Genomic DNA, 16483 nt, shown 5'->3' with positions numbered 1-16483 from the left:
ATGAAAGATTTAACCACGCCGACCCAGTTGTCTTAGTTAACCGCTTTCCGAGGGCTGGCACTTAAGTTAATTTAAAAGAGCACGGGAGCTGGCAGACAAATGCCCTAAATTCACATAAAGGTTTAAAAATTAAAAGGAATGATATGTTAATGAGATCCATGATTTGTATCCATACTTCACATGTAAAAATACCTCATGTGTGTGAAAGAGAGATAGCGTGAATGTTGTGAGAGTGAGGAGGCTTTGTAAACAGTTGTTGATTGCAATATTTTTTTTTTGTTGTTACAATATATATTCACTTTTTACCGTTCGTCAGTGTTGTTATTTGACGTTTTTCAGGTACCAGATATTATGCTATTAGTGTTTTATGATTGTTCGAATCTACATATCAAAGGTAAACAAAACAGTGTAACATTTCAAGGTATTAACCCCCGCCTCGCAATAGTATGACAATAAACGACCGTCTCAGTACCGAACTTGAAAACCTGGACCGAGAGTCACGACCGGTCTCCCGTACACATAACGACGTTTGGCCCCATGCCGGGGTATGATTGACACGTCATTTCGGGGACCGTGAGTGCACTCGTTACAGTGTTTCAAAGCAATAACAAGCATGTTGACGTAGAAATGTAATATTTGTGTTAATTCCTTTGATTATTTTTGTTCAAAATTGAAAGAAATAACTATCTTTCTCACTGCATAAAATTCGGCAACATTTGACCTAAATCCACCTACCGGCACACTCTTCCGAAAGCACTGTTTTTACGTATAAACGACTATGGGTCCTTTTGATAATTTCGGTTGAAACAGGAAAATTCTTCTCGTACCAAAGTTAAAGTTTTTCGTGAGAACTTGGCAACACTGCTGGCAGGCGCTTTTTCAGGAACACCAACTCGACTCAGCCCCCCACCCCTCCACCCTCCGAGAACCCCTTGGAGTTTGAGCTGTAACGTCCATTTGCCAAAATATTGTTACTTACGATGGGGATGAATCTAGACCAGTGATGTTCGGATTTTTCCCTCTTTAGCGGGAATATTTCCCTTGGTAGGGGAAATTTTGAATCGATTTTGATTCGAATCGATTGACGCAATTTTTCACAATTTTTGGAAAATTTGGGCAAGAGAGTCTGGTTCACTGATACTAGGGATCCTGCAGTGGGGAAAGAAATGCTGACTTGAATAGAAGATGGGAGTAAACTCTCCTTCGCACCCCCCTCTAGAGTCGCCTATGGTATCTTGTATTTTCCGAGGAATGCGTTGCGTTTCTTTACCTATACCCGTCCAACAAAACAGCAATAATGGTTATTAAAAACAAATGTTTTTACAACGGTTAGTTACATATAAAATTTCCACAAACAAATTGGAGAGGGTCATCAACCATTTTTTGATATATTTAGGCTATAATAAAAAAAACACATCCTTTTTTTTCATCCTAAACCAAAAAACTACATGTACATTTAATTGCTAGTTTGATTCAATTTGGCAACTTTGTTTTCAGTGCACTTTCTACATATATGGACTGACTTGACTTCACTGCCATCTGTTGTCGATTTCCAGAACATTTTAATTTTATCATTATCTGCTTCCTCAAGTGTCTTACATTTTTGTCAGAAAGTCTGTTTTAATAAAGCCTTTTTATGCTCGTATAGATTAATCAAGATTATGCTTACAGTTTAAAGTGGTGTTCGAACCAATGCGCTTCCACCTAGAATCGAACCCGGTACCTTCTTTTTATATTCTATTGTCTGCTTAATATTTTTCAATGTGCTGGAACGTGACACAAATTATTGCACGAGATAACTGCATTCGTAACATGTTTTGTGCGTTCGTTTGAAAAATATTTTATAATGCATGGGTGTTTTACTTTAAAAGGGAAATTTTACTTGCTTTTTGAAGGTCAGGTAATTGTACTTGGACAAGGAAATTATACTTATGGAAGATAAATTGTGAGGAAAATTTTAAACATTGGTCGGGAAATTTCAATGAAGAGAGAAAGTTCACTGAACTGACGAGCAATTTCAATGAAGATGGGAGAAATTTTAATGGAGTAGAGGGAAATGTCAACGAAGATGGGAAAATTTCACTGAAGTGCCTGGAAATTTCAATGATGATGGGAAAAAATTAATAAAGTGGAGGGAAATTTCAACGAAGATGGGGAAGCTTCAGTGAAGTGGAGGGAAAATTGGTCAAAGTGGAGGGAAGTTTAAGCAGAATGGAGGGAAAATTCAATTAAGTTGTGGGAAAATGCAATTAAGTTGTGGCAAATTTCAGTTTTGTGGGAACTTTCAGTTAAGTTGTGGGAAATTTCAATTAAGTTTTCAATTAAGTGTTGGGTCATTTCAATTAAGTGTTTGGACATTTCAGTTAAGTGTTGGGACATTTCAATTGGGTGGAGTGAAATTTTCGCCTCCCGTGAAGGATTGCGGATCCACATATTCGTGGAATTCCAGAGGAGAGGAAAAATTTCCCGTGGAAACGTTTTGACGGATGCGATCTTGCAAATCTGTCTTCGCGAAGAAGCCATAACGACTGATCCAGGCTCTTTTCTCCGTAATCTTTTCCGCCGAGTTTTTTTGCGTCTATGTAGGTCGCGATGAGGAAACCGCTTTGTCGACGTCCAGGCAGGCGAGTTAATTGCCCTGCTCGGAAGCGTAAATCAAGCAGTTCCGCATCTTTGATGTCACTTCCACACACTTAATCTGATTTCAAGATGGCGGACATAAGCAAGAGATTATTTCTGTTCTTATCTGCTTTGTTTCGCTGTTTTTTTTACTTAGTATCGTTTCAAGATGGCCGACATTCATGAGCAGTATATATCTCCTTGTCGTTTATATTGACTGATGTTTACTGCGCACTCAGCCTTTATTCCAACATGGCGAAAGGAGGGAAGCTAGGGAGAGAGAGATGTTAGTGAGACAGAGAGAGAGAGAGTGAGAGATAGATTAGGGAGACAGAGAAAGAGAGAGTTAGAGAGAGAGAGGGGTTAGGGAGAGACAAGGAGAGGAGAGTGCCCCCTCCGCCCCCACCCCCATGCCACCGTTGTGCTTCTCTCATTCACTGAAAAAGATTGCGCACTTTCGCCGCAGGGAGAGAAAACTCAAAACGGTGGAATGCGGTTCAAGACAAGAGAATATCTCTGAAGCTGACCCCTTTGCAGTTATTGGTTGACCTCGCTAGAAGAAGGATCCTTGGGGAAACTGGGATTTCGGAGTGCGCTGAGGCGTAAAGTGACCACGCAATCTGCGGTACACGGGTGACCTCTTCTCTTGTGATCGAACCGTCTCTAGCATGTTGTACGCGATATTTCTTCCCGATCAATTAAGGTAGTAACTATGCATAGACGAGGGTCGTTCAATAAATAAGTTTCTCTGTCCGTACCTGTCGCCTTCAAGGAACGATAGGCATTTCTCCCGCAGACCTGACGGCGCATGCGCAGAGGGGAAGGAAACGACGGGCTCGCTCCATTAAAGAGATGGTCAGCATGGCAGGTGCACGTGTATTGGACAGGTGGTGCCAGGAAGATGTGCATGCCGTGATTCGGTACGAATGGGCAAATGGCTGTACATCCACAGGAAGCTGGTTGATCTGTACGGTGACACTGTAATGTCTGTGCAGATGGTCAGAAGGTGGAGCAACATGTTCACCGAAGGCAGGGTAGGGATTTTTGATGAAGTTCGAACCGGTCGTCCCTCAACTGACTCCACTGATGAAAACATCGCGAAAGTGGATGAACTGATCCAGGGGAACAGAAGTATCAAGGTTCGTGAGGTGGCCAGCACGTTGAACATTTCGTTGAGTTGCAAGGTCGGCGTTTTCGAACTGATGCGGAAGGCCAGGCCGCAGTAAGACGAGTGTTGCGGACTTTTTTTTTCACTGGGCTTCGATAAATACCTCAATGTGCAAAGCGATTATGTTGAAAAGTAGTACAGGTATGTACTTATCTAGACATGTAGAGTTTGCACATATATATTACCAAATAAAAATATTACAACATAGGGAAACTTATTTTTTGAACGACCCTCGTACATTTTCATGTTCTATACGTGTAGTTCTGAATTACATATTCTGTGTTTCTGTATGGAGTTTGTTGTAAGCCCACTTTATGCACAGAAAGGCTAATCAGTAATAGTATCGTCTTCGCTGTTTAATTAAGAGGTCCCGGGTTCGATATCCCGGTGGAGGGACATAGTAGTAGCCTCGTATAATTCGCCCCACTTTTTGACTCTCTTTTATACCGCGCGTCTAGTTGCTTATACGGTGCAACACAGACTAGTCTACTTCTGGTGTCAAGTAGTGTAGTTAGTGTCTACACCGTTTGCACCACGTTCTTGAGCGGTGTAGCGTCTGGTGTAAGATCACGTGGTGCGTGCTAAGTAATCAAATGAAAGCAGCAGACAGGCATCTGTTGAATCTTCTGGCCTGGAACACCGCTATTCGTCTACTTGGCTGAACATTTCCTTGCACCTACCTGACACACCTACACCACACCTAATGTCAAAAAGTACAGGGAACTTGACGGTGCTAATGGTTCGAAATCTACTTTAAACTGTAGGTCCAGTCCTGATAGCCTTTCTGTGCATAAAGTGGACTTAAAACTCAAGCTCAAACTCGAGGACTGGGATTGGAGTTTAAAGTGGCTTCACCAGGTATCGAACCCAGGACGCCTTGAGTACAAAGCGTCGCCATCGGGGCCTATAGGGCTCTAATTGTGTTGTTTTAAACCCACTTTAGTCTTTAGGCTAATGGGAACTTGAACTACAGTTTGAAGGTTGATTCGAACCACTTCGTGCCTCCATTGGGTATCGAATCCGGTACCATTTGATTGCAAGGCGATGTCATTACCACTACGCTATGTGGGAGGCCCTGTGTTCTTTTACGTTTTCTCTGTTGACTAATTCTTATAGGCAATGTTTTAAACACTAACGGTGCTTGTAGACCGAAGCTACAAGCGACCGCCTTGCTTGCTTGATTTAAAGTCCGTACCAGCTAACTGTAGACCAGCCGAACGAGAACAAGTCTCTGCGCAAGTAGTGACGCGAGACGGCTCCACCAATGAACAGTGAGAGAACGGGATTGCGTAATGGGCGACGGGAGTTACCCGTTCTCTCTGTAAGCGTTGCAAACTTTTGAAAAGGATAATACCGAACGCACATGGCAAACGGACCGTATTTTTGTCTCCAGGTCCCTACGATTGGTTTAAGAATTTCTTAGGGAAATATTAGGGATAAAACTGCAAGAGCAAATTTTGACAAGCCGTGCATTTAGCGTACGGACTAAGGTCTGGACCATAGGGTTGGCAACACCACTCGATTTTCCTCCTCTGCCGATATGCGCGGCCCTGCTCTACAGTTAGCTGGGACAGGGTATAGTTTATTTTACTTCGCTTTTCTGCCAGTTTTGGCTAATCGCGAAGATGGGGATGAGTGATTATTTGATGAAATTGATGGAGATACTCACAGAGAACGCCCATGCCCAGACCGGCAATCGAACCCTGGACCCGTGGATTCGTAGCGTGCTATGCTAACCATTCCGCCACGAAGGTCGGCAATTAGCCTGTACGTAGAGATGAACGACGAGAAACTACGTACTACACAAAATTACCAGGCCTGGCGGTGTTCGCCTGGACGACGGCAACACACTTGTCGTTCCTGCTAAGCGGGTTTGCATACAAGCTAGGAAACATTGCATTGCTGTGGATCTCCGTAACTGCGTGGCATTGGAGAAAAATTTGAAGCGTCAGAAGTGAAGGCATTGGAAAACCGGTGAGGAAAAACCGGTAAAATTCCAGATCCGTCGCGTGCGATTGAACCCGGCGACGCTTTACAAACATTTCTCGGCGGAAGGAGTGAAACAATTGCATTCTGCAGACGTAGACTAATTGGTGGCCTTCTGTCTGTGACGTCATCTCTCGGCGAAGATTTCTCTCTCTCTCGAAATCCAGACGGAGAGAGGAGGGGAAGGGGAAGTGGCGTGTTCTTGAAAGAATGGCAAATGGCTAACATAAGGAGTGAACTGCGACCTCGCAAGGAGCAATGAAAGAGCATACGTAGAAAAGTGTATGGCTGCCCCCCCAATGTAACACCCTTGGATGGGGCTTTGGAATAAACAGAAAAGGATTAAACGCGAAGGAACGAGAGTGAAACAGAATAAGCGCGAAAGGAATAAGAGCGAAACGCACCAAGCGTGGACTGAATAAGAGCGAAAAAATTAAGCGCAAGATTGATTGAACGCCAATGGAATAAGCGCGAAAGGTACAAGGTTGAAACTGATTATCCGCGAAAATTTCACTTTCGCTCTTAATTCTTTCGCAGTAGTTCTGGCGACCCCTTGCATGCTCAGACAATCCCGTACCCAGGGGGGCGGACAAGGGGGCCATGCCCCTCCCTCGAACTATGAAATGTTATATTGTGTATCTATAAAAACCTACGAAAACATAATTGACGATTTTCCAATAATTTCGATTTTGTCTTTGCATAAATAAATTAATGGGGTGTTTGTTACTGGAGAGATGTTCCAGAGGTCTTGATTTTATTTTATTTTTGTTCTTTGGCGTCGCTTTTCTGCCTCTTTTGGCTAATCGCAACGATGAGGATGAGTAATGATGTAGTGCAGGGGTTCCAAAACTTCTTCGTTTCACGACGTTTCCGCGGTGCCCAAGTCAGAATGTAGGCCTATCTAACACTTGCAACTCTCAGTTAGTGTGGTTAGGTCGCTTGCCTTAAGTTGAAAAATAAACATATACAGGGTGAGTCAAAAGTCAGGAACCATAGTGTTTATTCACTTCAGCTTATATTGTCTGTATGGTATACTCAATATGTTGACTCTCTTCAGCAAGACACATGTTCACATGATGCTCCCAGTTCTTCAGGACGCTGAGGCGGGCGGTATTTGCGTTATCCTCCCTTTGGAGATGGTGTAGGTCGCGAATCTGGGTGGAATAAGCCATTGCCTTCAGGTGACCCCATACGTAGTAATCTATTGGGGTGAGGTCAGGGGCCACTCAACGGGGCCTCACCGACCTATCCACCTCCCCGGAAACTGGTCATCACCATCTCAGCACCTCAAACACATTAGTCACATGGTTGCTGACTTTTGATTCACCCTGTTTTTCAAATTCAGAAACATTTTATGTGTAGAAAGTACTGAATAAGCACATATTTGGAATAAGTGTCATTTCAGTGAAAATATTTGAACATTTCGCGGCGCCCCTATAAGCCAGTCACGGCGCCCTAGGGCGCCTTAGCGCACACTTTTGGAACCACTGATGTAGTGAAATGTCTCCTTTCGATTGACCATTAACAGATCTACAGCAACATATACAGAATATAGATAAAACACGAAGTGACGATTTCGAGATTTTATAAATCTCTCTCTCTCTCGCACACACACACATGTAACACATTTGATGCAGGGACGTTCACAAACACCCCTACCCAAGTCGGGATTCGAAACCGGGAACCTTGGCGTCGTAGCGTGCTGCGCTAACCACTCTGCCACGGAGGCCTGCACAGTGGATGGGGAATAGATTAGGAAAGGAGGCATGCTTCTCTTTTATTTATTATTGTGACGTGTTTGAAGGACGATGCTTGGAGTTCAATCTTGGTGTGAGCAGACAGTTCGTCTACATCTCCTTCCCACACAAACAGATGCAAATCCCTGGACGCCAACAGCACTTCGGGTTCGGTAAACGCCAGGAGCATCCATCAATCTTATCGCCGCTGCCAAATTTATCACTCAACGCAGATAGCCTGAACGGAACGATGAAAGTGCCCGACACTCGAAGCAGATGCTTCTTTTTTTTAGTCCAGGGGCGGAGGCTGAGGAAGTCGATAATCCACGGTGCTCGCGTTCAGTTAATACTCGCCAATTAATCACCGTCTGAAGATTTCGCTGATCCTAGCAAACCACCTTGTAAGAAAAACGAAACGACAAGAAAATCTGTGCCGAGCGACCGTCGAAAGATTTTCGTTATCCATGAAACCGTTTCTTGGTGCTTCGGAGCTTGTGTTGACGTCCTGGAAACATCAATTAGGCTCTTCTTTAGAGGGAGGAAGGGCTAGACCTTGCAGGGGGTCATGGGCGGAAGTCTTTCTACAGGGTGTGTTTCTGACACACTAGAGTCCATGACAAAGTTCTTTGGAAAATGAGTATGATATGATCCATATTTTTATGTGACGTCACAACTTTAAAATATGTCACTGATATATGAAAGGACACGTAAATGTTGTGTTGTTATATGTAATATTCAAATTCAAATTCAAATTCTTTATTTAAGTGGGCGAGGTTCAGCCTGAGGCTGTTCTGCCACCTAACCCGTGTCATCGATTACATTTAAATTTACATTTCTTATACATATGTTATTACAGTATTAATACAGTGTACAATAAACTGTATGATTTAGTTACAAAATCTATTGATAAAATAATTGTAATAAATGTATGAATAAAATGATACAAAAATTGTGAAAAGACAACTACATAAAAATAAAATAAAATGAATGATAAATAAGTAAAAATAAAAACATGTAGACAAAATACATAACATAAACATACAAGTTACATCATTGTATTTGAACACAATCTCTGCTCTGCCAAAAGAAAATTATTTACTTCATTTCGGAAAGATTCTATTTTAGATATGCTCGACATGGTCTTAGGTAGGGCACTCCATATTTTTGCAGCAGAATTGTTTGTAATGTATATCTTTTCTTTAATGTTTATTGTATTTTATGAGTAGTTTAATGTATCTTCATGTTTGCGAGAGTGCACTATGTGAATTTGTATTTCTAAACATGTGTTGATGTCAGTTTTGTTGATAGTATCCTTTTGTAGATAGTGAGTGATTCATCTGTACTTGAATCTGTGTTCTCGAAAATAGTATAAAAGCGAGGATATCGCGTAAGAAATAACACACTTTCGCCACGGATCGACGAAGCTTTTAAACTTAAAAAGAACTCCTCGGTGTTGTGCATACATCTTGGTATGGTAGTTCGCGGCCCAATCTAGGCCTATGTGATCATAGGTACGCCGATAGCCATGCATTGATGATATGCACAATAGGGTTATGACAAAAACATTTTTTGCAAATTTTTTTATCTCCTGTGGTCGCAAATGATGAGCTTTTGTGACCTGATTACTAAAAAATAATTATTACAGGTGGCTCTAAAAAAAAATTCCCGCACCAACCCGTTTCAATTTCAGTGTGTGTCACAAGAACTGTATGTACGGTACTGTAGCCTGTAGCTACTAAAAAAGTAGATCTTTATAATATCGCTCACGATAAAATGACTAATAAGATGTGTTTATATTTTTAGTAAAACATTATTTAAAATTATACTTGTATTTGTATATGTATGTAGTTACAGATTATGCTAATTATACAGTGTGTGTGACTGTTGGTGGTTTCAAACAGCGAGGATTCTTCGGAAAGAGCATCACAATAAATTTAAATTTTTTATAACCCTACATTATCAATAACAACTATTTTTGGGGCTCTTTCGAAAAATACCACAAACAACATTTGAAAAGGGTATTATTAATGTAATAATTAATAAATTAATGTAGTAATTATTAAATGATTATTTATTAAGTGACAAATTATGTATATTTTCTCTATTTTCAGGTTTCGTAGTTCAATATTAGTATTATAATGGCATATTATAAATCAAGTGAAGCGATTAAGAAAAATGCGGAATCGTGGACGCAGAATGTAGCTATTGATGCAACAATAAGACGAGATGTACCTATAATTGAAACACTTAGTTCTTTTACTCGCTATCATACACTTCTGGAAACAGAGAAAGATAAGAAAGAAAGAATGGCTGTGATAAGTGGTGAGCTCACTGTTCTCTGGGAAAAATTTAGCTTTCCAATTTTATAAAAACAAGCAATTATGTCAAAAGTAGTCAAATTGATTGAAGAGAACGATAAAAATAGAAAGAGGAAAAAGGATTCACTTCAAGTTGAAATAGAAAATATATTTGACATAACGAAAACAGATTGACATTGGTGTGCCAAGAAGATAAAGAACTATACAAGTTACAAGTTAAATCACAAGGTAAAATTGGATATGTAACAAGCACAGTTGCTCCACAATCGTCCATCCATCCCTCTAAGCGAGTGCGAAAATCGGCTTCACAATCTGAAACAAACGCTGTCTTTGCCACTGATGTAAACGACGCATCATCAGCAGAAGTAAGTAGTGATGAAATTTTTCTGACACAGCATATGTATCAGAAGAAAATGAAAATGACAAAAGAAAACGAGTCGTGCGTTTTTCAACATCACATGCAACTTAGTTGGTGAAAAAAAAATATTTCAATTAATAAAGCTGCTGTAGTGTGCTCCAGTCTAGCCGAAGATGGAATCAGTGTTCCAACACCATCACAGTCAGGTGTTTGGCAAGCTGTTATAAGAAGTGGCAAAGATGCGAAGCGTAAAATAAAATCTATTTTGCAAGAAGAGAAACATTTCTGCCTTCATTTCGACGGTAAGCGAATTGCAAATCACAAGTATCAAGTGGTAGTCTTGAAGAGTTCACTTAGAGAATTGAAATTAGGTATAGTAAAATGTGAAAGCAGGTCATCGCAGGATATTTTTAATGCACTGCAAAGTTTGCTGAATTAATTTGATGCATGGAAGAACTTCAAAATGATCGTATGTGACACAACAGCAGTAAATACTGGACGAGTAAATGGAATTGTTCAAAAATTAAAAAGTGAAATGATCACAAGAGGATTTGATCAGCCACAGTACATTGGCTGCCAGCATCATATTCTTGATAGAATCGTAAAGCATGTGTTAACTTCTTTAATCCGATTTCTTCTACCAAACCAACTCTCAACTATGAATTCGTGGACGAAGTGATAAAACAATACGATGTCTTGCAGCAGTCCTACAAGCCAGAAAGTTAAATGATAACTGTTCAAAATCCAGGTTGGCGAGATGATTTTTAGATTTCTGTATGAGTTATGTAGAGCATTCCGTTTCCTTAAAGAAACTGGTGCAATCCCAGCAATTAAATGGAGACATTACCGTCTCTTCACAATGCCAGATGGAATTCACGTGCTATATATGCTCTTATTTCGTACTTCTGTATTCCTAAATGGATAATATCACTGCAAACACCGTGCTCTTTCATCTCAAATACATGGCAGGAAGCCTGGTTTTCTAACCAAATGTTCAACGCAGAGATTCACCAGAAACTGATGGATGGAATTTCCGAATTAAATTGCTCTGCAGCCATGAAGTGCTTTGTAACTCACTGGAATGTTGAAAGATCCGTTGTAGATATATCACGGATGAATATTTGTGCCGAACGAGGGGTGAAATTAATGGAAGAACTGTACCAGAAATGCAAAACAGATAAATATTTGAATCTGAAGCTTATTTCAACTAATACATTTTGACTGCGCTGAATGTACTTAAATTTGAGAATTTTCATTGTCATTGGTGCGGAACATTTTTTATGAATTGAACGAAATAATTGTCATTTTCTGATTCTGTATTAAAAAGTTCATCGATTTCTACTACAGGCTAAAAAAAATATTTTTTTGTCATAACCCTAATGCACAATACTGCAACTATTCTACGTTAAATAATAAAGCTAGCCTAAGGATTAATTTGGAAATAAAAGGCTAAAGAGCAAATATTGGCTCAGTTATTATTGCATATCTCTTGGTGTGGTAGTTCGGGGCGCAAGCTAGGTCTATGTGATCATAGGCATGCCGATAGCCACGCAATCTATGCTCGAATCCCTACCTGAGCATAGATTTGCTTCGCGTGTATCCCTTCATCATGGCCCAGGGGCGGAATCTTCTACAGGGCGTGTGTCTGACACACTCGAATCTCGAACAAAATTATTTGGAGCATGTGTAACTGTTGGTTTCTACAATGGAACGTAATAGTCTATGTCAACTGTCATTCTGACACTATTTTCTCACACCTGGAAAATGAGACATTTGTTACCATCACGCAGGCATAACTTTTTACAGGTTAAAGATACATCGAAAAAACTTCACCATTGCATTTCTAGTGAAATCCTAGCCTGATGTGATATATAACATCACCCCCTTCCCATTCAAGAATTTTGAGTTGAATTCAATATGGCGGACGTCCGCTTGGAACACACCAATATGGTTCCCCCTATGCCTAACCTGTTTCTATCATAACCAATTGTACCTAGCCTAACTCCTTAACATATTATAGGGGGTTTTAAGGGACTTGAATCATCCTGTACAGTAAAAAAAGTTCACTTACTTTTAACCTCTCACCGTCACCTCCAACACCCCCCCCCCCCAAACGAGAAAATGCTTTATTTTTCGTTTTCCCTTCAGTGAATTTTTTTTAATACGCGTTTGTGTTTTGTGTGTATTATGAGCGCGTTTAAAAAACACAGGAACACAGTTTGAGTGTTTCCTCATTCATAGTAAACGAACATTTCAAAACATTGGACGGCGTGTTGGAAGTTCTTGCCACTAAATCGTCGTTTTTCCAGGCGGTCAAATAGTTTTTGTCTCCGATTCTCGTAACGTAATTAAAATGCCTGACCCCGGGAGCTAATTAATCTAGCGAGGGTTAAGTTTCAAATTAATGCGTTAGATTTGTATAGCGGGATTTCGTCTCGCAGGGATATTGTTTTTAGATGACCGTTCAAAACTCAATTTATCCGCAGCTTGTAATAACGCATCGAGAAATTTCCGCTACTGGATAGAAAGAACTGTTGTTTCACACGGTCACCACATATTGCACGAAAGCTTATTACCTGAAAAGAGTATTTTGCATTTCTCCATCGTTAAATGGAAATTTGCACCTTTCCTGGTCAGTGTGCTACTTGTGTTGAACCGTGAAAATGGCTTTATTTTGTCATTATGGTAAATAATATTAATACATTTAACAAAAAAATAGCGTTGCTTTCTGCCACTTTTGGATAATCGCGACGATGAGAATGAGTGATGATGTGCACATGCTGCGTTACGACGCCAGGGCTCCCGGGTTCGAATCCCTGCGTGGGCATTCTTTGGGAGTGTCCCTTCATCAATTTCACCATATCATCACTCATCCTCATCTTCGCGATTAGTCAAAAGTGACAGAAAAACGAAACAAAATAAACCAAACCAATCAGAGATCACCCATGCCCAGGCCTGGATTCGAACCCGGGACCCCTGGCGTCGTGGCGCGATGTGCTAACCACACCACCAGAGAAAGAAATCATTTTGAGCCAATAAATTATTAGCATAGATCGCGTCAGGTATTGCTGCCCCAAAGCATAAAATATCATAATTAAATTCAGTTTTCAGTTATGTAAACAAGTATTTATATAAGTTTATTACTCAATTTCGGGTAGACCTTCCCTATGGTGCAGTAGGAACGTCGTCGCCTTGTAAAGGTGTCCCGGGTTCAATCAAGACCATCTTAGAGACTCAGGCCGCAGCGCTCAGTTGTGACGTCATCATCTGGAGGCGATCATCTTAACGCTGTGGAAGGAAGACAATATTTTATCGTAGAGAATTTAAGTTCGTTTGTTTCTTTTAGGAAGGACTGGAAGCTCAGAGGAAGTTAGTTTTTAACATTTACTCTGAGAAAATATAGTTAGGAGAGATAGAAGAAAATATTGAATATTTACACCAACATTTTTTGTTCAACAAGCCACTATGGCCACCACAAAAAGACCCCTAATATCACACAAATTCATGTTGAAAATCTTTACGAACTTTCTGGTGGAATTTTTTTTTAAAGAAATGCGTGTATTTGTGAAATATTATCCGTAATACTTTTAAGTTTTACATAAAACTCGTTACAGTTTTTGCAAAAAAAAAGTAAGAACAAATAGAAGAATTTTAACCTCGCGTGCTACGTTCAGAGGAAATTCGTCAAGTTGCCTAACCAAATAATAAACTCACAGAAGCATCGCTAGCATAAATCTATTTGTTCATTATTATTGTTTTATTGTCTTTCCGTTCATGAAAGACGACGACAGATAGCACTTTGTAGTACCAACACTCAATTATTTTTTCAACAATTAAATAAGGCAAACAGCAAAAAAGTTTAAAGTGTGGAGAATTAAAAATGCCAGGAATTGGCAGTAAAAAGACCATAGGCGAGTATGACATTCATTTTCACCAGCATAGAATGAACAAACTGGGAAAGCTCTACAATTTATTAACAATACACATCTACAGTATTTAGTTACTTATCCTGTCCTCAAGCAGACATGTAATACTTTTGTTGAAAGCAAAATAATATTCTCTCCTGGAGGTCACCTGACATCAGAGGCGACCTCGGTGGCTGAAAGGTTAGCACAGCGCGCTACAACGACAGGGGATCCGGGGTTTGAATCCGGCCGGGGCACGGATGTTCTTTGTGAGTGCTACATCAATTTTATCATATCGTCATTCGTTCTCATCGTCGCCATTAACCAGAAATGGTAGAAAAGCGACGCTAAATAACAAAAATCAAACATGACATCAGCAAGTCTCAATACTAGTAGCTATACTATATATTTTTTAAATTTTGAACCAATACTTTTTACAAAACGGTATAAGGATTGAGGTTACGATTGGTACAGAGACTACGATTGGTTTGCTTAGACTAACGAAAAAGGTTAGGTTGAGAGTTTGGCGTTAAGCAGTTTGGCGATTTATTTGTTTCCAATAACTAAACATCAGTAAAAAATGTCTAAATCATTTTGTTTAGGAATACAAAAAAAAATCTGTCACATAAACGTTTGTAGAGCCAAAATAATTGATACACATGTAAGTAAAGAATTTGATTAAATATACTCAAGAAAAACCAATTTAAACAAAATTACTATGTTCGCTTATTCACATAGCTCGGTAAAAATGTAAGATTTTTGTGTGAAAACGTTTATTTGAAACATAAACAATATATTCTTGTATAATTATACAAGGAAACATTCCATCAAAGTGCATGTTGTTACACAATGTACTTTGTATCTCAATGCATAACCTAAATTCCAACTTGCCTTCCATTATCTCCGATTAACCTAAAGAGGCACTAAACTGAGCTAAAAATAAGAATATAAATGTTCATATTTTTCAATCTTGCTCACTTCTATAGTTTTCTTCCCTCAAGCATGCTTTGAAACTGAACATTTGTATAAATTATATAGAAGTTTCGATGAAGAACATGTTATCGAAACAGTAGACTGCTTTGGCAGATATGACAATATTTTATAACGTTGAACAATTCATTTGGAACGATAAACAACTATGTAACGTTAACCAAATATGGTAATGCAAGTTAAATTATTTATCATTTCTAAAGAAATTAACTTGGTTACATTTACCAATTCGATACTGGTGATTAAAAATGATTTTCAAGAAACAAGTAAAACTTGACCAAATCTAAAAGTATGTTAAATGCCTATTTCGTGCACATTAAATATTTACATTATGAACTAAACTATTTCTCTCGTTTATTTATAAGTATAAAGTCTGTGTTACTTACCCTGGAGTTGATTTTAGGGACAAAATTACGCGGAATTGCTCTAATCCATCTCTCTTTTGCAGTAACGTCTTGAGGAAATCTAAATACATTAGTCTTACTGTTCTCATCATAATTTCCTCTACAATTGGGAACACAACACTTATAGACCATATTCCTTGTACGCTCCCACTACACTTATACTTCGTTGCAGTTCTTAAAATTGCATTGCAATTCCACATTCGCTAATAAAGACCCAACATTACTTCCACCAAATAAATCAAACATGGCGGCTGTCTCGCCTACAGATGATGACGTCGCTCACGTGACTAGAACAAGCCATTCGGCTTTCTCCAGTTTGAGAAGGTGATGGTTCAATACCCGGTGGAGGCACGTAGTGGTTCGGATCCCACTTTAAACTGTAGATCCAGGGGACTTAAAGCACAACACAATCAATCAATTAAAACAAACTTTGAATCAGTTTCGGCCCACTATTCAATAAGTATTGAAGTGATAGCGCCACGGGGGAGGAGGGGGCTGTTGTCCCTCTTGCAACTATATTCTATCAACTCCTTTGTGAGAGTATATCTTTACTAATGTAGCTTGCAAATTTTAGAGTTCACATGCTTTAGTGAAACTGGAAATATAGAAACTGGAGTAGTTGTATCAACGTCAATTGCGGTAGGAGCTAGTAAATTTGATTGTGGAAAATCCAAAATTAGTGATTTTGAATAGCATATGGTATACAATATAAAGTATAGTTACATGTGCAGTAAGAATTTTTCTAATGTTAGGCAGCATCAGTTGTGTTTGTCACAATTGAATTGTATAGTTCTGTCAAACCATGAACGCGTTTTCTGAGAGAGGTAAAATTGAAAAGCCAGATTATTTATTTGTTTATTTATTTTCAGCTTTATATACATGACGAAGTTAAGGCTTATTGTGCCTTTTCTTCCACTTAACCATCTACGTCGATATATTCTTACATCGCTTTGCTAATAAAATAGGAAATAAAATACAAGAAGAATTTATAAGGAATAA

General features: G+C 39.4%; 1 protein-coding gene across 5 annotated transcripts in view; it reads left to right on the top strand.

Annotated features, from left to right (window-relative positions):
* The window catches only part of Pde11 (Phosphodiesterase 11), a 492115-nt gene that overhangs the window by 373348 nt on the left and 102284 nt on the right, over positions 1 to 16483 (top strand). The gene's annotated exons all lie outside the window — the stretch shown is intronic.

The sequence above is a fragment of the Lepisma saccharinum genome, chromosome 20, assembly GCF_977018435.1.
Source record: "Lepisma saccharinum chromosome 20, izLepSacc3.1, whole genome shotgun sequence".
Classification (NCBI taxonomy): domain Eukaryota; kingdom Metazoa; phylum Arthropoda; class Insecta; order Zygentoma; family Lepismatidae; genus Lepisma; species Lepisma saccharinum.
The sequence above is the reverse complement of the archived record's forward strand: the minus strand, read 5'-3'. Positions and strand labels throughout refer to the sequence as shown.